Source organism: Lycorma delicatula, chromosome 4, assembly GCF_047948215.1.
Source record: "Lycorma delicatula isolate Av1 chromosome 4, ASM4794821v1, whole genome shotgun sequence".
NCBI classification, from domain to species: Eukaryota; Metazoa; Arthropoda; class Insecta; order Hemiptera; family Fulgoridae; genus Lycorma; species Lycorma delicatula.
This window is the reverse complement of record NC_134458.1, coordinates 3,131,302-3,155,217: the sequence shown is the minus strand read 5'-3', so window position 1 is coordinate 3,155,217 and position 23,916 is coordinate 3,131,302. Positions and strand designations below refer to the sequence as shown.

The 23,916-nt window shown below is 34.9% G+C and overlaps 1 protein-coding gene across 2 annotated transcripts in view; it reads left to right on the top strand.

The window, feature by feature from the left end:
- PlexA (plexin A) overlaps positions 1-23,916 on the top strand; it is a 201,527-nt gene that overhangs the window by 28,143 nt on the left and 149,468 nt on the right. The window lies entirely within an intron of this gene.

Genomic DNA, 23,916 nt, shown 5'->3' with positions numbered 1-23,916 from the left:
ATCTGTGTCTGTTAGTAGCTGTATGTTTTCATGACCGTACGTAGGTAAAAAGTAATTGTAATGATAATCATACATGATTAATTTTGATAAAGCTGTTACTGTTAAACTCACGTATATGCATTTATTTAAGTATATATTTTTCTTCAACATTGATATTCCAACTAAATCCTTTCCGTAAATATAATGTTTAACTCTTAGACTAGCATTTAATTTTTTTAAACTGGATTCGTCATTTATCGATTCGCTTTCTTACATTTTCAATAGTTTTTTCCAGTTGTACACTGTTGATTAATAGCTTATAAACTTTTTTCAGTCTCATCTTTAGTACTACATCACACATGTGAAGTTTTCTCAACATAATCTTTCAACCATGGATATTGATTAAAGCAATCGGCTCTATGTATCTTTAACAACACCATATTCTGTTGAACGTAAAATTTTAACGTTCTGTAAAGTAGAACGTATTTGTGCTTATCTTCCAAAGTACACGATAATTTTTTTATACGCTACTCGTTTTTCATCACAGACAAACGGAGAAATCATATTATTGGGAATGGATTTTTTCTCTGGCGCGAGTATTTCTCTTATTTCTCTGGCGCGATAATCATTATGTGATACGTGTAAGTGTTTAGGATATGCTAAATCGACTTTTAAAATATAACCAGTTTCCGCATCATTTTTCACATAATTTAGACGGTTTACGAACAAATATTCAACTTCGTTTTCATCACACTATCTGAATCCATCTACGGTAACGGTTCTATCATACATTTCCCATAAAGTGATCTAACGTCATAATATTTAATGAATTTTATTGGTTTATTTTTGTCTTAATTTTATATTTTGCGGATCGTTTACCATAGCATAACGATTGGGAATCATTGACACGCCGTCGCGAATGCCTTTTTCAAAAAATCAAATTCATATCTGGGTCTGTAACTAGTTCTAATTACACTTTCGTAGCCTTGGGGGTAGCGAACCAAGATAAATCTGCTGCTGATATATAGTGATACGGATCGAAATTATTTATTTTGATCATTTTATTACGAACACTTTCAAATACATCAGCCAACATCATGACATCCAATTTTATTTAAAAATCGTGGTATTCACCGAGCGTGTTAATTTTAAAAAGATTCCAAACGTTTTGCGCATGCCTATAATCCGAATCGAAGAGGTGTTGTCGCTTTAAATCATTGTTATGAACGATCTGGCGTAAAGACCGTTAACACGTTTTGGTAGATTTTAGAGCGAGGTTGAACTGTATTTTCATAGGTGAAGAATTGAAACAACGCCTTGTTGCTTATCGAATTGTTCTTTAATTACTTGTCTTCTTGACATTTTTTAACGTATAAATTACCATTAACACATACCGTAACATATATAGTTAACTGAATAACATATGAGTACAAAACTAAAGTAAGCGTTGCACATCTGAATGTGCAACACGACTGCTCTTTGCAGGATTCGAGCTCCGATTGAAGGTCGCTACCTCATAATGACCACTCCCTGTGGCATAATGACGTAGGACGTGGCGTCGTCAGATCGCCAGACCAAGGTTGCCGTGGGGCCTCTAGCCCCCGCTAGGTAGCAGCACCCGACGGCACAAGTGGAACGGAACAATCTACATGAAACGCTTCGATGGGTGGTAGTTGTGTTTCATCGAAAACAGATGCTGATTTGATACACGTATATGAATAAACGCCTTTTTCTTGAATTAACAACTTTAAAATATCTATCTTTTTTATTTTATTATCGCGATGATTTTTTTTATATCGCGTTGAACCTGTGAATAAGTTTTTTTAAAGAATATATATGCTATGTGACAGTCTGACAATTCACAACAACCGTGAAATAAACTTTATTCTAGTTCGTCAAGGCTATAAGATAGAAATTGATATGAATTTATAAATCGTTACGATATTTTATTCTCGAGTGTTATAGATATAAGCTTTTCAGTATTGTTTGCGAGGCAAGAAATTTCAAATTTATCTTTCAGTTCATCCTTCGCCAATACGATGTGATGTGAATCGTAACCGCGTAAATTATGAAATACTATTGGAAGAAATGTTGAGTTTACAGTTTAAATTGCAGTTTTCATGTGCGGAACCAATAAATTTACCATCAGTATGAGAATGATGTCTTAAAGATTCTCGTCACTGTAAAACTATCACCACATAACACATTTGGTTTTTTAAATCTTTGATCTTCTGCGGTCATAGTAAATCCTTTTCTAGTTGTTAATTCCTTTTCGAAATACTCGTATTTTTCACATAAATTATGACACTTTTCAACTATCTTATCATCATCTGTTCTAGCTCTGTACAATTTTGACGGTACAACACAACCGTTTTCATCTATTATAACAGGACAATATCTAGACGTTTTACGAGTGTCTGTTTTTGTTGTATTACTGTGGCGGGTTCAAGATTCCCGAGATATGATTTGGAATGATAAACGATTCGAAATCTGCATCTATAACAAAAGGTGAGCGTAAGGTCGAAGAATAATCTCTGAATGATCCTATATTACCACGGCTATGTTTCTTCAATATTTATTTCTAGTCTTTTTTTCGCCTCCGTTTCACTAATACGAGATTTAAAACTGTACAAACAATAGAGACAATATTCACATTTTCTATGACTTTTATTCATATTACCCATCGATCTAGATAAGCCGTTATATCCATTTTTCATGTTCATTAGATTTTAATGAGATCGAATTAATATAAGATCAATTAATAACAATCACACGTTGTCGATTATTATTACCAACACGTTTTACATATACATTATTAAAATTAAATGATTCATCATCATTTTCGATATCAGAACATAACGCGTTTACACTAACATCTGGGTTTTGAGATTCAAATTTATCACTATCTTTTACCGAAACAAGATACTCTATTCCTTTCGTGTGTAAATGATTTTCGAAGTTTTTGTAGAATGAAACACGATAATTACGTCCGTTGTCGAATAGATGGGCTAAAATGCAGCATAAGAAACTTTTTTGATCATCATTCTTTGTATTTATCACATTGTTTTTATTTCTTAAATAAAGCTTTCGGTAATGCTAAATATGTGTTGTTTCCACCGTAAAGTAGATCGAATTCTGATACTGAAAGATCCAATCTTAATATTTTATTCATTATCCAACCGCTACCCGTTTGAATAAACCTTTCGAAAGATTCGTTAATTTTTTCATAAGCCTCTAAATACTGTTCGTTCAAATTTGCTTGATTTTCGCAAACATTTAGGACATAACGGTACTGTTATGTAAATTTAAATTGACTTCAAAGAAATTGCAATGATTATCTACACATTTTTTCATCTCGATAACTATTTAATATTTAATATTGTTTCCTTTATATTATTGAGCTTAACATGTTATAGCATTCATATAGCACCTTCGCTTTCATACTCGTTAAAAATGTATAAATATCTATATAATTTTTATCGCTAACATTCTACGATTGTTTTAATAAAGAACCACCTAATGCTTGTTTTTCATTTGTAATTTCAATATATAACAACAAATCAGAAACAGTGTATTTTTCTTTAGTTTGTGTTTAAATGCAAAATACTGTTCAGTTAAATCTACAAAAGCGCTATCAATAGAAGATATATTGTTAACAGAAAGTTGTTTTTTTTCCAACTTGAAATCTTAAAAATCTCTCTTGGGGAAGCCTTGAAAATAATATTTTTTTGGATATTCACAGTTTAATTTAATATTAATTTCATCGGGAGAGTACTTGTATAAACGTTCGATATTATTTTATATGTAATCTAAAAATGTAATTAAATCGTATTCATTAGATAAATTTTTATAACAGAATACTATATTAGGAGCTGTATTATTCGTTTGATAATTTCATATTTTCTGAATTTTCAGAATTTCATAATTTTCTGCTCTCTGATTAATAATGCTTAATTGTTATAAAGTAATTTTTTGTTTGTTATGAATAACAAAGTCACTATTTAGATAATATAATTTTCAATAATATATAAATAAACATATTATATTTATAAAAAAACAAATTATAAGTAATTATTTATATATATATATAGAAAAAAATTTAATAAATAAGACAGGATATATGCATATATGATAGATATATAGTCACAATTGTATGCTGTCACTGTTGTTTTTTTTTGCATTTGGCAGCAATATCATATTAAGGGGTCGACAGTCAAAATGCTGCATGCTGTCGCTATTTTGAATGCGTCTGTCCGCAGCCTGAGCCGCGTTCTAAGAAAAAATAAATCGGCCAAAGCGCCGTAATTTATTTTTTATGATACTTCTCTTGAAGCAGGACAGCCGACCTTTCCGCGATCCATGCGACCGCAACACCATACACGAATTTGTTTTACAAATGCATGATCGAGCTGCAAGGACACTCTTTCGTTGCGTTCGGGGTCGGAGTTCTGGAGGATGTGTAGGATGCTAGGGTTATAAAAGCAAACGCACCTAATGTAATAACATGACACTTTTAGTGATCATACGGTATTGTTAACAAAAACAGTATATATTCATATATATATTTACATACAAAAGATAACATGAAACTTATGTAAGATGATTATCAATCAATATGTCATGAAGCTGCTGTAGCCGACTGGATTATAGCGATATTGGAGAGCGTGTAGTAGTGAACTGATTCGAAACTCAGCCGGTTTTTTTTTATCGATGTGTTAAATTTCACGATGAATTACTGGATTCAATGAGAATATAATAGTAAAACACTGCTGATTTTTTTTTGATGAAAACTCATTTAATGTATCGAAAAAACCGTGAAAAAATACGTCCACATACTGCATCACTTTGACCCCTTGACAAAATTTATTGGTTGTGGAAGGGTGGTATCCCCTGAATGTTCCAACTTTCTCTGAAAGTAATGATGATGAGTCAAAAGTCGAATTGATGCCGTATGTGGACATATTATACTATTATCATATATATGTATTGTTGCAATGTTTATATACATCATATGTAAATTTGATGAATCGTATATAAAATTTTATGTTAAAATTTTTTTACTGCTTTTAAAAAAATCGGGTATGACAGGCCATCGCATCTTTCTTGTTCGGTTTGTCAACTCTTTTTCATTCGTTATATTTCAGTTGTTGTCGGACAGTAAATAATATGGCTGTAAACAAAAAGGAATAGGGTCGAGGTCAAAATATCTGTATGAAAAGAAATGCTTTCTTCTCCTGAAGAATTTATTCTCTAAAAGGAACGGTTAGGAGTAAAAAAGACTATTTCTCCAAACGGATTAAATGAATGCTATGCAATAGGTATCTTGTTTTTATTCCCAAAACGTTCCCGGTTTTGAAAAAGTGATGAAATTCCCTCGTCGAATAGTAAGGTGGAACGTTCGTTACAAAGAACACAAAATGTTGTATTTAAAGAAATAATGAAAAAATATCGGAAAGCTAGTAAAATATCGATATCTTTCTTTACAATCGATAAAAAAAGCAAAGTTAAGGAAAATTTTATTCAGACAACGAACTTCATAACAAAGAAGTTGTGCACTTTTTAGAAATGCTTGAATTTTTTATTATTAGGATCGCTTTAAATTTAAAAAGGAAAAATAAACCGTGACTTCAAAAAGGTCGTAAATAAAGACCTAAAACTATTTTTAAAGAAACTGAATAAAATCGTATTGTAATATTAATACACTGCGATATGTAAGACCTAAGAGATTTAATTGTAAAGCGACTTAAAAATATCTACGGATGAAAGTTTGATACGGGTTTATTTAAATGGGGTTTAGTTAACTCGATTAAGCTTAAACTTTAAAACGCTTGAGTTTAATATTCTGGTTCAGATGCTGGAAAAAAGCGAATTTGTTGAAGAGGAAACTAAAATCAATTGAATAAAAAGAAACTAACCGCAGTACCGATCCCAGTGGCTGCATAATTTATTATTTGGCTGAATAAATGACATTTTCTTACTGCTTTTAAAAAAAAATTGGATACGACAGGCTATCGCATCTTTCTCATTCGTTTTCTTTTTCCCGGTAATGCAGCTCGCTACCATTATTAACTTTCTCAATCTCTACTTTTTTTTTTTCAATTACTTGTTTTGTTTCCAAATTAATAAAAGTAGGCGTAACAAAAATGCAAACTTCAGAGAATTAAAGAACGAGAATAATAAATACAATAATAAACCCAGTAATGTAGACGATAATTTATAATGATTTTTATAAATTTCGATTTATAAATGAAAAGAATTTTTTTTAAATTCATGACTAAAATTGAAATAGTGACAACCACCCAAAGAGTGTCTTACAAATATTATAGCTGAAGGGACTGCTAAACTAAAAGAAAAAAGTGTATTAATAACGAACTGTATTACTTTATAATGTTTTTACGTTCGATATAAACGGTTTTTTGAAAGGAAAATCGGTGTAACGTACAGGCGCACTGAATTCTACTGATCGGCGTTGGTGTCAAAAAGTACGATATGTCTAATTTTATGCATAAAGCAGAGGGGCGGCTGATAGAGCTAGCCCTGCCGGATCTGACGTTCAACTTGTTGATAGTACGCGCTTCGGTTTGTGATCGAGTATGAAGCAGGAGAACCGCTCTGGTTTGACTGTCAGTCAGTTTCTACCCGAGCTATCGAGCTGTTTTTATTGACATTAGTGATTCAGCTCCCCGCGTTTTTTTTTTTTTTTTTTTGTTTTAAACCTGTTCGAAGAGCTTACTCGCTCCGGAACTTTCACCCTTACTCTGCAATCAGGTTTCGATTAAACGTCCTTCATATGTCCCAGTGCTGAGAATCTTACTTCGTTTCGTTATAGATTTTCCTTCTTAATTTGTTTCAATATCCCTAATCGTGCCTTTATCTTTCTTTACTTCCTTCCATTTTTCTTTAAAATCTTTCGCTGAAAACAATTTCTATGTTGTGTTCCGACTAAGATATTTTTCTTCCTTATTTCTTTATTCGTCTGTCCGTTTTAGTTTTTCCATTCTTCACGACCAAGATTCAAATCTATCCGAGTATCTTTAATTCTTATCGTTCCCGATTCAATTCTGCGATGATATACTCCGCGTGAATCGTTCCAAATTTCTTCCTCGGTTCGGTTAGTATTCCTCATTTCTATAATCCTCTCACTTTTCAGGTATTTTTTTTTCTGGTAAATATTAATCCTTCGTGCCTTTTCGTTCCGAGTTGCCAAACGGCCCGAACACTAGGATAACTTCTAATCTTTTCTTTCAGCTACATATTAACGGAGCCTTCCTTTTTTTCTCGCACTGTACTACGCATTTATTAACTCGCTGTACGCTGCACATTTTTGATGCTTTTACATATTTTTTTTCGCTTAAAAAGTTTGAAGGAGAATCAGTTGAACGTTTATTCAGTACAGATACTTGAGAGAATGCATCGTCAAATAAAGAATAGCGTCTAACATATTCTTTGAATTTAAAATTCTCTTTTATAAGTTTGTGACAGTTTTGCTGCCTTAAAACCATTAGAATTTATCTCTGATGATGTTTGAACTTTTTTGTTACCGGTCTTTCTTGATATAAACCTTACTTCTGTCCTACTCGGTTTTTAAGGGGAAAGTGTAACCGGAAACGGAGATCGGTCCAAGTGGTCAGTTTATTGTAATTTGCAGGGCTGTCAATTAAAACTCAGCGTTGTCATATTTAACGGAGCTCGCTTTATAATGTTTATATTTCGCTTGTTGTTCTAGTAGGCACTCTTCTTATCTTTGCAGCATGCTCAATTTATTACTTATCATAGGCGTAGTACACAAATAATTATTTTTTTTTTAATTAAAAACTACACTATTGAAATGTTTGTGTTATGTGGTGAAGCAAAAAAAGATTCGACTGTGTTGGGTGATATTAAAACAGAATAAATAAAAATAAATTAAATTATTTTTTTTTTGTAGAAGAGATTCCAAAACCCTGATCAAAATTCGAAGCCTGAAATTTCCAGATGAAAGGCTGATACACACCCTTTTCCACAACGGAAGTTGGTATGCTTAATGGTTATTTTAAAGAGAGATATTAAAGCATAAATGCGGAGACTAACTATTATATGCATCAAACAAAATAGGCATACTGCGGTGATGCTTTAAATTTCTTAAATAGTCATTACTTTAAATTCGTCTTCTATAAAGATGTACAATTTGAATTATAATTAACTTTTTTTTTTTTTTGTAAATACAGAGTGTTTAGCTAAAAAGAGGCCTTATCACTAAATAGTTTGCTAAATGAAAATTTTTGTTAAAGTACATATATTTGTATGAAATGGGTAAAATAATGTGGAAGATGTTAGTACGACTGGACTGCAGTGGGGAGGACTAATTGTTGCCTGCACATTTGAGCATTGCCAGTCTGTGTTGAGCGTTGGCTTTTGAACAAGGTTGCATAATCGTGTGTTTGTTAAAATACGGTTAACTGTTGAAAAATATTCGTGATAGAAACATTTATAGATGAAATTTCTTGTCTGTGTCGAAAGTTTTGGGAGAAATTTGAAAAGGAGGCACCAGTGAAAAGTGTTATTCAGAAGTTAGTTAAAAAAATGGCGTGAAACAGGTTCGGTGTTAGACCAGAAACGTATCGGTTTCAACGACGCAGGTCGTACAGGATATTGAAGCGGCAGTTACAGAATCTCCTCGTAAATCTTCGCGGACAATAAACCGAGAAAATAATATTTCACTAGGTTCATACCCGTATATATACGGGTATATTTCACTAGAGAATATACCTGTATCGATTGCAGGTATATTCACTAGGTTCATACCCGTATATATACGGGTATATTTCACTAGAGAATGTACCTGTATCGATTGCAGGTATTCCATGAGCTAACTAATGCTGATTATGCGAAAAGGGTTCACTATTATCAGCGGTTCAAGAACTTCGTTTGAGGCACCGATGGCATTTTAGATCGGTTGTTTTCATAGATAAAGCGTTGTTTAATTTTGGTGGATATGTTAATAATCTGAACTACTATATCTATGGGTTCCACAGCCTGTACCCCAGGGAATGGTGTCTCACCCGCCCTAATGCCGGACTTTTGCTTCACTCTCCAGAGTATCAAGGAACACCTGGTAAGTCGACACAGATGATAAAGTGTGATCACGACCACCAAACCTGCACCGAATACTGGATAGCACGTGAAATGGCACGTGCCGATAACATGACTTCGCGAGCTGCCAGGAATTGCGCTGCAACTTACGCATGGAGTCTTGTCAAAACTTGAGTTTGGCTTCCTTGATAGCATGATCGTACTCATTATGGGCACGCCGGAAATCTGCAGGCCCTCAGCACGCACGTCGTCATCGATAATCCCCGTTAGGATGCGACGCTGGTATGTTCTCCTAACGGACCGGCTCTTGTGGTGTTCTTCATCTACTTGGTCTCCTCCAGGTGATGGTCCACCATGAATTAAAAATTCATTTTCGTGCACGCTCTTTTATTGGAGCCTGAGAGTGGTGGGGCCGCAGCGCCACTATGGTGAGAAAACTGCGCGACGGGAGTGACGCCGTACCAACACGTACGTATACTGTGCTCCCGCGACATCTGAGCTACTACCGTTGTCTTCCGCTGATATTAAATTAGGCATATATGTGGTAACAATAGAAAACGAATGCCGACAGGTAGGTAGTCGGGCGAGTGGGCTTACGGTAAACAGTTTGAGTTACAGTATTCCAGTATATAAGTATCTCGAACGCGTCGTTTAGTTTCAGTAATTGTTTTTATATCGTCTTTCTCGGTCTTGGAAGGTGGCTGTCATCTTTATCGTCTCTGATAATTTTACGAGTATTTGCGAATAAAAACTTTCCATATATATTTCAGTCATTATAAAAATATATACGAATTAAGCATTTGAAGTCACCTTATTTTACGGCTACAGAATGATAAGGAAATTTATTCCGATGCAAAATCTTATATATATATATATATATATATAAGTGAATGAATGTTTGTTTGTCCCGCGTAACTTTGTTGTGCGCACGCCCGCAGAAGTTTTTGAATTACTTTAGATCCACTAGGTGGCCCTGGGGACGAGATATTTCGAAAAATTGTTTTTACGGTCTGATTTAGCTCATATTCAGAATATATATTAGTTACATGAAAAGAAAAGTTTTGCAATAACTAGTTGGTGCCGGTGTCGAGATATTTACGAAACACATATACAAACAGACTTTCTTCTATATATATGAGGTCTGACCAAAAAATACGTAGACTAACGTCATAAAACAAAATGTACTTTATTTAGAAGTTACTTGTCTGGGTCTCCTTCAAAGTACTTTCCTCCGCGACGCACACACTTCCCAACGGTGTTTCCACTTTTGGAAACAGTCCTGGAACGCTTCTTTTGTGATGTTCTTCAGTTCCTTCGTCGCATTTGCCTCATTTTCGGGAATCGTCTCAAATCTTCTTCCTTTCAAAGGTCTTTTGAGTTTGGGGAACAAGAAAAAGTCACAAGGAGCGTGGTCAGGTGAGTAGGGTGGGTAGGGAAGAACTGTGATCTAGTGTTTGCCCAAAAACTTACGAGTTCTGAGGGCTGAATGGGCTGGAGCGTGTCGTGATGAAAAAACCAGTCAGCACTCTTCCACATTTCTGACCTTTTCCACCGGCTAGCGTCCCGCAGACGTTTGAGAACTTCAATGTAGTAAGTCTGGTTCACTGTGGAGCCTTGGAGGTATTCGTGGTGGACTACGCCCTGAACATCAGAAAAAACTGTCAACATTACCTTCAAATTGGAACGAACTTGGGGAGAATTTATGTGCTCCGGGAGATGTTTCACCCACTCATTGGGACGATTGATCCTTTGTTTCAATGTCATAAGATTCATCACCTGTTATGATTCTCGACAAGAACTTTTGATCTTCTGAACGTTCAAGAAATTCTTGACAATCCTGGACTCGATGGGCCTTTTGGTCGTCCGTCATCAGGCGTGGAACAAATTTCGCAGCAACGCGCTGCATCTTCCAGCTGATATCCACACTCTTCAGCAAGCTCTCTGACGGTCAGACGTCGATTTGCCCGAACCAGGGTGTTGATTTTGTCTACGTGTGAGTCGTCAGTTGACGTGGAAGGACGTCCAGGACGCTCATCGTCTTCAATCGACTGACGACCATCTTTAAAACGTCCATGCCACTTAAAACATGTCGCACGCTTCATGGCAACGTCGCTGTAAACCGTCTTGAGCAAGAGTTTCACTCGCAGATTTTCCGAGTTTAACACAAAATTTCACAGCAACTCTTTACTCGTTCAAGTCGCTCATTCTAAAATTGCCAAACGAAAAAACGCACTTCACAAACAACCGCGTAGCTAAGCAACCAATAATGATATTTGCAATAAAAAACTGCTTTGTGAGCAGCTGATCTCCATGAACATGGTGACGCCAAGCGGATTTGACTGGAACCAACTGGACCCGAGCAATTCAAACAGACTACGGATTTTTTGAACAGACCTAGTATAAAAGGCAATGTTCGTATGTGTGTCCGCTATAGACTAAAAAACTACTGGACTGATTTACGCGTGGGAAAAAAGGAAAAGTTATAAAGGGAAAAGGGGAAAATGGATAAAGTAAAAGGTTAAATTTTGTGAAGTTCCTTAATATTCAGTATTTTAATGTTTTATCAAACTTTCAATTGCGTTCATTTAATCTGTATATATATTCTCAGATCTAGCAATAGCGAAGCATTGCCGGGTCTGCTAGTATTTTATACGAATTCAGATTTACTAATGTAAAGATAAATTATACATAACAATTTTTTCCTTCTCTTATGTCAAAATGCTTAGATCATTTTTACCGGATTGTTAACGTCAAGCAGCATGTCTACGGGGCGTGTCTGTCTGTATCTTTGTTTTTTATTCTTACTGTTTATCGATGAAGAATCTCGGTTGAAGTTCGATTAATTTGTAATAAATACACCCGATTTCTATCCGGTATCTCTCACGCGCGTACATTTATTTACGGAAGCGTTCATCTTAAAGATATTAATGTAGTTATTTTGTTTCGTTCCTGATCTATCTCCTGTAGAGTACAACGCTGGGAATTTTTAATCTGTTCTAAGTCCGTAGGGAAATGTACTACAGTGTCGTTGAAAAATAGACTTAAAAATTATAATTTTATCTTACAATTCAGCGACGCGTAGAATTTTTAATTTCCCCCTTCCTACATTTTACGAGTTCTAGTTAAGAAGGTAAACCTTTTCAGAAGCTTTAACGACGCAAAATTTAAATTTTACGATTCGACTCCCCTGTTTTAGCCGTCAGGAAAGAGTTGAAATATTACAAATGTAGGAATTACGACGCGTAGACTTTTTTCAAAAATGGACACTGTAATTGCAATTTAATGTGGTGTGGGAATTTACAGTTTAGGGCCGATAGGTAAGTAGAGGTATCGTATACTTTCTAAACCTCTGCGTGAAAAACTGAAAAAGGAATGGAATCATTTAAACCTACGTTAGCTGCTCGTAACTGTAGCCGGATAGTAGTACGATACACGATATAAATACGAAATACGCAAACGCGAATGTTATGTATATACGTATTCTCATCCCTGATGCGATTGTGTCTTACGAACCTATGATGTTAATAAACGATGCTGCTAAAAAGCGGATTACGGGTAAAATAAAGATTAAAATCTGGATGTACCTTGACGATAGCGTAACAACATAACTACAAGTACGTACGATCAGTTGCTATTGTGTACTGCCGATCGTAAGATGAGGCGCCAATTATCATTTTCTTAGAAAATTTACTGTTTTGATCAAAGTCGTATCAGGCTGCAAAAAATGTAAAATTTAAATTTAAATATAGGTTTTTTGCTATAAATAAGTCCGTTTGCTAAACACAAATTAAGTTTAACGGAGGTGTTCCATGAAAACATGTTTAAGGACTTATCTCCTGGGCTTAAATGTTATGTACCGTGATGGATTAAATAGCGATAAAAAAATTAAGCGTGTGGCTTTACGCTTATAAAGCACGAACAAATGAACTCTTTGTAATATTTCTATATATAAGAAGTACTGTTGTTTAGTACTAAGTCGGTTATAATTAATAAATTTATTACGTAGGAGTACACGGATGCACAGCTTAATTTGCCGGCATAAATTTATTTATTTCCGTTATCGGTTGAAACTACTTTAAAATAGTAACGGTTCCAAAAAATTTCCTTTTTGGATATTTTTAAATTGAATTTTTCTTTTTTAATGAAAAATAATAATTTCAGTTATGAAGGGGTGATCGGCGATGTATCGTCTCTGCTGTTTTTAACTCCTTAAGTGTGCCGGTCGATTCGCTTCATTTTTTAATAGAATAATTATTAAAAATTTTATAACAAAATATTTTAATATAAAGAGTCGGACAGCCATCGTATAGCACCGGTCGAGCGTAATCTTGCAGTCCAGATACCTAATTTAAAAGTAGTCTGTATTTGCCTTTTGGATCGAATAATAAAATTATTAGATTAAAAGTTACATTTCCGTGGTCTAGTATTAGAAATTAGAAAACTAAGATAAATTTTAATTTATGAAAGACACGATAATATTGAAATTAAATTTTTTTTTTTTTTCTTCAGTCATTTGACTGGTTTGATGCAGCTCTCCAAGATTCCCTATCTAGTGCTAGTCGTTTCATTTCAGTATACCCTCTACATCCTACATCCCCAACAATTTGTTTTACATACTCCAAACGTGGCCTGCCTACACAATTTTTCCCTTCTACCTGTCCTTCCAATATTAAAGCGACTATTCCAGGATGCCTTAGTATGTGGCCTATAAGTCTGTCTCTTCTTTTAACTATATTTTTCCAAATGCTTCTTTCTTCATCTATTTGCCGCAATACCTCTTCATTTGTCACTTTATCCACCCATCTGATTTTTAACATTCTTGTATAGCACCACATTTCAAAAGCTTCTAATCTTTTCTTCTCAGACACTCCGATTGTCCAAGTTTCACTTCCATATAAAGCGACACTCCAAACATACACTTTCAAAAATCTTTTCCTGACATTTAAATTAATTTTTGATGTAAACAAATTATATTTCTTACTGAAGCCTCGTTTAGCTTGTGCTATTCGGCATTTTATATCGCTCCTGCTTCGTCCATCTTTAGTAATTTTACTTCCCAAATAACAAAATTCTTCTACCTCCATAATCTTTTCTCCTCCTATTTTCACATTCAGCGGTCCATCTTTGTTATTTCTACTACATTTCGTTACTTTTGTTTTGTTCTTGTTTATTTTCATGCGATAGTTCTTGCGTAGGACTTCATCTAAGCCGTTCATTGTTTCTTCTAAATCCTTTTTACTCTCGGCTAGAATTACTATATCATCAGCAAATCGTAGCATCTTTATCTTTTCACCTTGTACTGTTACTCCGAATCTAAATTGTTCTTTAACATCATTAACTGCTAGTTCCATGTAAAGATTAAAAAGTAACGGAGATAGGGAACATCCTTGTCGGACTCCCTTTCTTATTAGGGCTTCTTTCTTATGTTCTTCAATTGTTATTGTTGCTGTTTGGTTCCTGTACATGTTAGCAATTGTTCTTCTATCTCTGTATTTGAACCCTAATTTTTTTAAAATGCTGAACATTTTATTCCAGTCTACGTTATCGAAAGCCTTTTCTAGGTCTATAAACGCCAAGTATGTTGGTTTGTTTTTCTTTAATCTTCCTTCTACTATTAATCTGAGGCCTAAAATTGCTTCCCTTGTCCCTATACTTTTCCTGAAACCAAATTGGTCTTCTCCTAACACTTCTTCCACTCTCCTCTCAATTCTTCTGTATAAAATTCTAGTTAAGATTTTTTATGCATGACTAGTTAAACTAATTGTTCTGTATTCTTCACATTTTTCTGCCCCTGCTTTCTTTGGTTTCATAACTATAACACTTTTTTTGAAGTCTGATGGAAATTCCCCATTTTCATAAATATTACACACCAGTTTGTATAATCTATCAATCGCTTCCTCACCTGCACTGCGCAGTAATTCTACAGGTATTCCGTCTATTCTAGGAGCCTTTCTGCCATTTAAATCTTTTAATGCTCTCTTAAATTCAGATCTCAGTATTGTTTCTCCCATTTCATCCTCCTCAACTTCCTCTTCTTCCTCTATAACACCATTTTCTAATTCATTTCCTCCGTATAACTCTTCAATATATTCCACCCATCTATCGACTTTACCTTTCGTATTATATATTGGTGTACCATCTTTGTTTAACACATTATTACATTTTAATTTATGTACCCCAAAATTTTCCTTAACTTTCCTGTATGCTCCGTCTATTTTACCAATGTTCATTTCTCTTTCCACTTCTGAACACTTTTCTTTAATCCACTCTTCTTTCACCAGTTTGCACTTCCTGTTTATAGCATTTCTTAATTTCCGATAGTTCCTTTTACTTTCTTCATCACTAGCATTCTTATATTTTCTACGTTCATCCATCAGCTGCAATATATCGTCTGAAACCCAAGGTTTTCTACCGGTTCTCTTTATTCCGCCTAAGTTTGCTTCTGCTGATTTAAGAATTTCCTTTTTAACATTCTCCTATTCTTCTTCTACATTTTCTACCTTATCTTTTTTACTCAGACCTCTTGCGATGTCCTCCTCAAAAATCTTCTTTACCTCCTCTTCCTCAAGCTTCTCTAAATTCCACCGATTCATTTGACACCTTTTCTTCAGGTTTTTAAACCCCAATCTACATTTCATTATCACCAAATTATGGTCGCTATCAATGTCTGCTCCAGGGTAAGTTTTGCAGTCAACGAGTTGATTTCTAAATGTTTGCTTAACCATGATATAATCTATCTGATACCTTCCAGTATCGCCTGGCTTTTTCCAAGCGTATATTCTTCTATTATGATTTTTAAATTGGGTGTTGGCAATTACTAAATTATACTTCGTGCAAAATTCTATAAGTCGGTCCCCTCTTTCATTCCTTTTGCCCAGCCCGTATTCACCCACTATATTTCCTTCCTTGCCTTTTCCAATGCTTGCATTCCAATCTCCAACTATTATTAAATTTTCATCTCCTTTTACGTGTTTAATTGCTTCATCAATCTCTTCGTATACACACTCTACCTCATCATCATCATGGGCGCTTGTAGGCATATAGACGCTAACAATCGTTGTCGGTTTAGGTTTTGATTTTATCCTTATTACATTGATTCTATCGTTATGCGTTTTGAAATACTCCACTCTCCTCCCTATCTTCTTGTTCATCACGAAACCTACTCCTGCCTGCCCATTATTTGACGCTGAGTTAATTACTCTAAAATCACCTGACCAAAAGTCGCCTTCCTCTTCCCACCGAACCTCACTAATTCCTACTATATCCACATTTGTCCTACCCATTTCCCTTTTTAAATTTTCTAGCCTACCAACCTTTTTCAAGCTTCTAACATTCCGCGCTCCGACTCGTAGAATGTTATTTTTTAATTTTCTGGTGACCCCTTCCTTAGTAGTCCCCACCCGGAGATCCGAACGGGGGACTATTTTACCTGCGTAATATTTTACCAAGGAAGGCGCCTCCATTATTGCTATGTGAAAATGCAGAGAGCCACACTTTCTTGGAAAAAAAGCAGCTGTAGTTTTCCATTGCTTTCAGCTGCGCAGTACTCAGAGGACTGAGCGATGTTGATGTGGCCGTTTAAGTCATTGTGACTCACGCCCCTAACAACTACTGACAGAGCTGCTGCCCTCTTTCAGGAATCATTCCTTAGTCTGGCTCTCAACAGATATCTCTCCGATATGGTTGCACCTTCGGTCCAACTACTCTGTATCCCTGAGCACTCAAGCCCCCTCACCAACGGCAAGGTCTCATGATTCATAGAGGAGGTTAAATTAGGAGTTATCATAGAGGAAATTAAAATAAAGAAATTAAAAAATTAAATATAAATCTTGTGTGTCTCTCCACGGGTGATGGAGTTCCGTTGCAATAATATATATATTAGCAATAATAATTATGTAGCACCACCGGCAAAAGATAACTTGTTCGTTGGCGAAAGTCGCTAAGTAAAATAAATAAAATTAGTATTATCTTATTAATATTTTTTTTGTCAAAAAATAATATTAAACATATTGTTAGCACATAATAATCATCTTTGCTGACAATTATATAATAAAAAGGATAAGATAGGAACTATAACTGTATACTGATTATAAACTGTGTAACTAAGTGATAATAACCTGTTTAAATGTATTTGTTTCTTAAAGAAAAAAAAAATTTGCGACTTATTTATATCCTCGCTAACAGATTTTTTCTGAATATTATTTACGAGATTCGGAATATTGTTAATTAATTTACCCCTCGGTCGGATTTGAAATATACTAGTTCGATAGATCGTCAGTATAATAAATCTGAACAGAGTTGTAAACGACTATAGTTATCGACAACAAAGCTAAATCCTAGTCTTTTTTTTTTCCTGTTTAGCCTCCGGTAACTACCTTTCAGAGGATGATATGTATGAGTGTAAATGAAGTGTAGTCTTGTACAGTCTTGAGATGTGTGGTTAATTGAAACCCGACCGTCAAAGAACACCGGTATCCACGATCTAGTATTCAAATCCGTGTAAAAATAACTGGCTTTACTAGGACTTGAACGCCGTAACTCTCGACTTCCAAATTAGCTGATTTGGGAAGACGCGTTAACCACTAGACCGACCCGGTGGGTTAAATCCTAGTCTTATATTTGTATTATTTCACTTGAAATTTCCGACGTTGAACCAAATCGCGGCTTTTATCTTTCTTATATTTGTAGAAAACAAACGAATACACGGCAGTTATCTCCTACGCTTTTTTCAGTAAACGTTTTTCGCGGTAGATTCAATATTTTTCTATGAATTTTATCTACGACACAATCAAAATTTAATATAATTTTATCGTCAAATTTAGTCTCGACTGCATTGCGCGCTCTTTCAATCGTTTAGAAACTTCATGATTCCGGTCTTGAGCGACTGTAGCGATCGCTTCTTAGATCGGCTCCGTGTAGCTTCGACCGTCTAGTTCTTATTAAAATTTTGTTCCCTAAAACTTTCTTCGGCGACTGAATAAACGATAACCGGACGGAATCGACTCGAAATCCTTCGGTCTACGACGAAGATGATCCGTTATAAGTCTTAATCGTCATTAAAGAAGCGTTTGAAGATGGACGTCGTATCGAGCGGGCAAAACTAAATCTTGATGACTAATTCTTTCGACCTGAGCGAAATGCCGCATCGCTTTTTCTTTTAACGTTTTCGAACGGTAAAACTCGTCGATAGTTTTTGTACTGTTTGTAAGTCCTAGTAAATAAAGCCCTTTAAACCCGGTACACGGTCACATGATTTTTGTCGATGCTATTTTTAAATCGATTTATAAATTAAAAATGAAGAGAGAATTTGTATCGCTGAGCGAATTTCTGTTTAATTAATAAAATCTATCGCTACTTTATTTCGTTTTCTATTTGTTGTTAACTTTAAAACTAGCTGCGGGTCAAATGAATGCGATTTCTCACCGGTGAAATACGCGGCTTTAAATACATACGGTACTATTTTAACTTTTGCCGTTATCGTTATTTGTTTGTCAAATATTGTAGCCGCTACAGCGGGAGAACTTTGAGGACGGCACATATTTTTGAACGCGTTAGAACTCGTTATCGATACGGCGACGAAGGGAACGAAATAAAAATTTATATTTGAAACGCTCCATTACTTTTTGTATAATTTGTTTTACGGCACTGCAAGTTGTTCAGAGTTATTCTGTTTCTGTAGTCGCATATGTGTTTTTGAAATTTGGTAAGTTTCATAGTTCGTATTGTTTTCGGACTTATTCGACCGAGTACTATGTGATATTAATCGAGAATCGTAACGGAATTCAGTGAAAACATTTGTTCAGTGTTTAGTTCAGAAAATGTCATACGTAATCTACCTTACTGAAGGAATGCGATTAATTAATTATTATTTTGATCGACCGATTAATTTTGTTGTGATGCACTTGCGATTAATATACAGATTTTAAAAGTTCGATTCTTTTTAATTATCGGTCGATCGGTAAAGTTTTAGTATGTTTTGTAATACGTAATTTTAATTATTTCTTCATAATGAATTTTTTGCCGTATAAACGAATAATAGCTTTGTCAATAAGCGTTATTCGAGAACAAAAAGTAAAACTGCTAAGATCTTTTACGACTTTTTCTTATCGAATTAACCAAGTATTTCCCTTCGTGTCCGCTTTTGCCCTAAATTATTATTATTTTTTTTTCTTTAATTTCATAACCTAAATTATTATTACGTCAATTTTTAAAGTTACTTGTGGGAATATCTCATCTTTCTGTTAAAATACTCGAATGATAGTTATAAAATAAAGGGCTCTTCTTTTTGCTTGTACCATCCGTTTATGTCTAGAATTTCAGAGACGAACATATCTTTTAACCTTCGGGTAACCAGAAATGAAAATTTCTTGTAAACGGTCTGTTTAAAAAAAAATAGTTTTGGACGACTCGCAACTCTCCTCGGTTATTTACGGACGGTCGCTATACGTACCTGCATTCTAGAGGATGTGTTTGTTCGAATAACTGTACCTATGCGATTTATAAAACAGGTTTAAGTACATTTTAATATTGTATTATTATAACTATTTTAGTTTGTTGAAGTTAATTATAATGTACATGTACGTAATTTATATTTTAAGAAGTATCATATTAAAGTATTTTATTTAGATTCACATTTAAATTACATCTTTGAGAGAACTGAATTGACTATTAATACATCTTTAACTGAACCGACTTAATTAATAATTTGTATTATAAGACAAAATATGTTATAAAATGGCTGTTAAACTCGGCTAGATTAATATATTTATATGCCTTACATAAGTTAGAAGAAAAGAGTTACGTAGTTTGTTTATAGTTAATAAAATGTTTATAGGACATGAAACAACAGTATTCGTTCGTGTCGCAGTTTTTTCGACAGATTTCGTTTAAATTTGATCGGAAAATTTTATAAGAAACTAGTTACTCTATCGAGAGGTCGATTTTCATTATAGAACATCAATATCCTAACTGAAAAAAGGTTTTCTTTTCGATAATCTCGTGAAGATCTACCTCCGGTGCATAACAGTTCGCCTTTATGAAATATGAAAACGTTGTATTCTGTAAAAAAATTAAACTTATCGAAATCAATAATCGGCTAAGTACTGATCGCCCGAAAGAAAGTAGCTTCTGCGTTCGAGTTGGCGCTTCTCTGATTTTCATCAAAATATTTGTTACGACATTGTTCCTCCTATTGGAGGAATACGTTTCCTGGACCGCAGCAGGCATCGATAATAATATTGTTCAGAAATTCTGATAAGTTTTTTTATTAATCTGATCCACTGACCTACGCATCGTTCGTATAATGATCTTCTGGATAAAAATTTGCAGTAATTATATAGGCGTACCGTGCTAAGCCGACCCGGAAAAAGGTTGTTCATAAAAGTCGTTGAAGGTAATACCGTGTGTTACCATATTAGGATCTTTCAACATGCTGGCTGTGCCGATCGACATGGGTCGTTAAACGCTAACCGTATGCAACGGAAGCGTTTAACTTCTTGTTAACGTTTTTTTTTTAATTTCTCATAACATTCGCTTTATGATATATCCCTGTGGATTGGACTCCTCGATTAAAAATGTACAGATATATTGCTTATAGCTGACGGTTTTTATTATATATTCCGACTTAAGTTACTAGGGATCGACAAAATTTTATTCCTTGAAGTTATTTTAGTTTTGATATATCCCTAACTTTCTTTTGTTTTTAATCGTCACATGTTTAGTAGTCTGCAAAAGTTTTATATCATCGAATCAATGTGTCGTTCATATATTTACAGATCGTTATCTTGTGTAGATTCCGATCGGCGTATTATTCTCGAACCGTTCATCCTTTCGGTTGACGGATACGGGATATCTTTGAAATATTAGAAAATGTAAATAGAAAAATTATCTTGTACACTTAAAAATGTTATTAAATGTACATGCCCGTTGAACATTCCGCTATTCTTGACGATAATTCAGTTTTCTCAATACCGCCATTGCCTTACAATTAACCTTTTTTCGTTATCCATTATCCGGACCAGGCCGTAATACCTTTTTTTTATTTCTTATAAGAAGTGCATTTATTTTGAGTAGTTTTAAAAACGTCAGTGAGTGCAAGTTTTATTTTTTTATAAATGTTCATTATTTTCAGTAATATTTTGTACTGCTTTTCTTTATTATCACTTTCCTGGCATCACAGCTCTAGAGCTATGCTCCAAGAAGAAAAGTATGATAATCGGTCAATATGGGTTTTATTTTCATTTCTCAACATTTCATATCCCAGGAACCCCAAAAAAGGGACGGTAATGTTCGTATGTACGTCTGTTGTATTTGAAACTCGATAACTTTGGACTGGATTAACCGCTTTTGATGAAATTTTGTTCAAAGACTCGTGTATATGGGGCGATTAGTCGGCAAAATTTTTTTAGGTCGAATATCTCCAGGGGGTTGGGTAGATAGTTTTTTGAGGTCAATTTTCTCAAAATTGTGAAAACATAACCCCACTCTGTATTAAGCTCTGTACATGTGTACATGCTAATATTACCATTTATAAAAAAAATTGACCTAAAATTGTGTCTTCCCCAAAAACCGAAAAATCCTTTTTTTTTATTTATTCCACATTTTTAACAGAATTTTTTACATCTTCCTAGAGATATGTATAAATCGGATCGGTCGCGCAGTATGTTTTTTGTCGTTCTATGCGTCGACATAGAAATCGCGTTGCAATCTTTAATTGTTCGCGTCTGTTTGTTTTCTTAGGGCCGGTCCGTATGAAACGAACGAGACCTACCTAAAAGCTGCTATCGATTGGAACTCTATTATAAAGATTCCTAACACGAATAGATCTTTAGAAATAGACGCAATCGTGTCGCTCGTATACCTGATACCTCGTACCTGTAACGTTCGACCTTGTGAACTCTTTACCTTCATCGTTTGGTCAGACACCGAACGGTGCTATACAAAAAATCTATGTGGCGCCTCTGATCGTTTGGAAATCACGTGACGATAACCGACCTTTTTGTTTCTTTTATACATCGACCGGTCGAAAAAAGCGTGTTTGTTTTCTTTTAAGAGGACTCTCGCGTTTTCCTGATGTCTTTAATTATTATTATTATTAGTTTTACTTTTTTATGTAGCGACACGTTTACAGCAGCTGTAATTAAGATAAACCGCACTACGTACAAAAGGTTGTTTTCGTGTCGGATAACATAGCCTTTTTTAATAGTTTTATGTAAGTTTGAATCGTCGATGAATAATGCTAATATACGATAAAAGTTTTATTTTTCTCGTATAACACCGTGGGAGGGTTAAACAAAGACACGGGTAAAAATGTTATACAGATATTTGTAATTTTCAACCCCCCGTAAATGCCTTCTTCGAATGCAGGAGGCTACCGTAAAGCAGTGGATATCGTTTCCGAAACGTTCGCTGTAAATTAATTAAAATTTAGTATTTGTATTGCCGTTCTGCCAAATATCTTAATGTTATTTTATCTGACGAGTACTGTAGTAAAAAAAATAGTTACTGTCTACTGAGAAAAGTTGTTAATTTTCTTGTATCCTAAGTTTCTTTTAGGCCTTTCGCAGTAGTTATTCGGGATACGTCAGGGTTAGATCTAGTGTTTGCTGGTGTTACTGCTGGAATATCCTCTCGTGAACTCGGACGATTTCGTGCGTTCGTCGGCGGCAACAGGTCTGCGCAGAGCTCCTGAGTCCACCTGTGCTCGTGCCTGCCGTGCGTCGCTCACCCGGTCGCCCTTACCGGCTACTTTATTGATCTCCGCCTCGGCTTCACCTCGACGATGTCGGGCCGGGCTCCCGCGGGCAGCTTGCTGTGCGACGCCGTCGCACTTGCATAGCCCCACTATACTACGCTTCATTCACCGCTGTGTTATGCACGCGCTTAAAACGCTTTTTTATTTAAATAAACCTACTACTGTATCTGACCTCGAGACATCCAAAAACAGTTTAAATATATTGAAACTTGCAGGTGTAATGTATCTAAATAAAGTTTATAATTAAATTAGATTTTAAGCTCTGTTTGGACTCGGTCAATCTAAATAAAAAGTTAGAAAAAACATTTCAGTAAATATTCTTCATGTCCCAAATTACGCACTCGGCTTGCAAATCTAATATATATTTTGATCGTGCGGATGATCCGTGACAACAGTACTTTCTTACGTCTAAGTTTTGACTAAAATTTTCATCAGCTGCCTTATTAGTTTTTTGCATTAAAAAATGCTTTCGTCTTATTTTAAATGTTCCAATTTATCGAGAGAAAAAATTGTTTTTCGTCGAGCGGATAATAACGTTTTAACATAACAGAACGTTCGGTTTTTTTTTTTTTAGTCGGATATTAAAAGTTACTTAAATGAAATATTTCATCCTTTTTAATATTCTCACGTAAATTGTTTTTTCCTCCCGGTGTGAACCGAGAATTCGGTGCACCGAATTCTGCACGATAAAGCAGAACGCATGTTTTTATTTACAGATATTTTTCGCTCGAATATAGTCGAATTTTATTTGATCAACGTGGACCCGAGTTACTATAAAGATCCGAAAATAGATCGCAGAATAAAAGTTTGGAATTTACCAAACAAGACGTTTCAAAACCTGTGAGGTAAGCAGAAGCTGCCGTTGACATCGTCGATGTTGCATACCTCATGGGTGCATTGTAATGTATGAAATATAACTGTTCTTACGTTGACCTGGAGTTACCGGGGATGCGAAAGAGCGCGCATGAAAGAGAGAAAGATGACTATATAAATCGCTTCATATGGGAGCTGATAAGTCTGGCGATTAAGAAACCGATTCATATTACCGAAATAATATAGGAAATTCTTATTTCGATCCGTTCGCTTTTTATTTAATGTATTCATTATTATAC